The following is a 2,391-nucleotide window of genomic DNA, read 5'->3' on the forward strand; positions in this document are numbered from 1 at the left end:
TCTCCCCGCGCCCCCTCCCCTCATCCTGCGGGCCCCGAGGGATCCATTCTCTGCCCTCCGGGGCAGCCCTGGCCCGTTCTTATTGCCGCCGGGCCGGACCCGACTGCCTCCCTGGTACACCCCTTCCCCGCTGCTGTCGCCGCACGTGTTCTAGGTGCCCACCCCGAGGGGTGGCCCAGATCCTCGTCCCCGGGGCGCAGCGCCTGGCTCTGGAGTCCCGAGAGCCCACCGTTTGGCGCCCCAGATCCGCCAGGGCCGTGGCTCGCCCTCCCCCCACATCAGGTGCTCACCCGTCACGGCCTAGTAGCAGGGCGGGAGTCCCGCTCGCCGCGGGGGGCGCGGGGGGCGCGTCCGGGAGCCTTCGGCGAAGCTGGCATTGGGTTTGGAGCTGCCGCTAGCTCGGCCCTGGTCCTCGGGGCAGGGTGTTGACCGTTGCCCAGGCTTGAGGGAGCTTCTCGTCGGCTCAGGCTCATGCCCGTGGTTGGGGGGCCAGGCAGTGAGATTTTGATTTTAGTTTGAGCCACTTGGGATCTCTCCGCTCCCTAGCAGAGTGGCTGCTGTACGGTCCTCCCCTTGGAGTAGAACAGTTGTTACCGAGCACGGACTGCTTTATAATAATGTCTGCAGGGTGAGAGGTTACACAGCCAACGAATCCTTCCCGGGAGCTCGCTTTGCCTTTAAAGGTCTCTGCCCAGCCTCTGGTCCGTCTGTGGCTTGGAGAGGCGTTCGTGGTTGTCTTGCGCCTTTCCCACAAGTGTCGAGTAGTCATTTTCCCACAAGTGCAGAATCGCAGACTGCTGCCCAAGTTGTTTCTCCTCGAATCTTTAGTGAGGAGCATGACTTCGGGTAGGATCAGCCAGGGTTCTTTATGTTGCTGCATGAACTTGGAAAAATCACTGGGTTATAATCGTAAATGATGGCAACAGGGCCATCCTCCTCTTTCTTCCCCCACCCCATGCCAAGTTTTACGTTCTTCTAGCTTTATTTACCTGGCAGGTGGTTTTTGGTTATGAGTTAACCAAGATGTGAAGCCGCGGTGCTGTCGGCAAGAGCAAGGCGGTAGCTTTCCGTGGTTGCGTTAACCAGGAAGGGTATTGGGTATGGTTCTTGACTGGTTCTTTCTTCAAGGCTCTCCCACCACCTGTTTCCATTAAGAATGGATGACTCTCGCCCTCCACTGCTCTCCCAATCATTTCTCGGTAGGGGTTTTCTTTTCCAAAAGGAGCAGGGAGATGGAAAATTCATTAGCAAGAGGGGCTTGCCCCTTTTCACTTTCCAGACCAGGATATCGAGGCTCCCAGACATTGAGTTGCTCGGGTTTCATAGCTAGTACTCTTAAAATAGTCTCATCACTGTATCATGAGCAGTAATGCAAAATTGCCTTGCAAGATGTGGTGGACTGGAAAGGGCCCTTGGCTGGACTTTTCAAGGCCTGGATTGTAATGGACTCCATCACTTACCAGCAATGTCATCGTTGCGCAAGCCTCGCAAGGCCTCTGAGCCTCAGTTTGTTCTTACCTGCCGCGGACTTAACACTACATTTTCAGTGCAGTAAGATGTTAAAGTGGCTGGTGTACAACAGGCAGACAGCGAAATTGTGAGCCAGAATAATGGGCTTATTTTTCTAGACTCCCACTTGATTTGCTTATTACAGAAGCTACAGATTGTTTATAAGAAAAGATAGATACATCAAGAAGGAACAAATAAAAAAAAAAAGGAACAAAATTACCCAAGTCCCACTGCTCTGAAAAGTTACTCTTGCCTATCCTTTTTTTTTTTTTTTGCCTATCCTTTTTTATAGGTGATAGAAATGCTTATTATTTTACCCAAATAATGCTTGTCTTACTCAGTTTTGTGGCTTATTTTAAGATTTAATAATAGGTGGTGTGCACAGTTTGTCGTAGTCATCTTTTCAGTGGTGCGTGCCTTGGCACATGTGAGGCAGATAGCGCTTATTCCAGCATAGGCCCAAACGTAGGATGGTGTGGAGAAGGGGAGTGGGGGCAGGAAAGCCAAAGGGTAGAAACCTACCAACCCTGTGTTGGATGGGACCTGTGTGTTTGTGGTGTGCTTTTGTGGGTCCATTCAGACCCCCCAGCTGCTTGCTCTGTGGGTCTGCTCCAGTGAAGATTCACAGTCTTGGAAACCCCTTAGAGGGTCACAGTGAGTCGGAATCCACTGTATGACAAGTGAGTTTTTGTTTTGTTTTGGTCGTCTGGTAGGAGCCCCTCAGTCAGTTGTCTGAACAGAAGCTTTTCACTGAGTGTTCTCTTGTTCGAAAGGCTTTCTTTTTAAGATAAGCTTTTACATATCTTTTGGGGAGATTCAACTGATTTTGGTCTGCTGAATTGTCTGCTTTTCTTTCCTTGGCTCCTAAGCCTGGCCTGAACT

This window comes from Echinops telfairi, unplaced genomic scaffold (genome assembly GCF_000313985.2).
Source record: "Echinops telfairi isolate 266 unplaced genomic scaffold, ASM31398v2 ScPeMD7_60;HRSCAF=208, whole genome shotgun sequence".
NCBI lineage: Eukaryota > Metazoa > Chordata > Mammalia > Afrosoricida > Tenrecidae > Echinops > Echinops telfairi.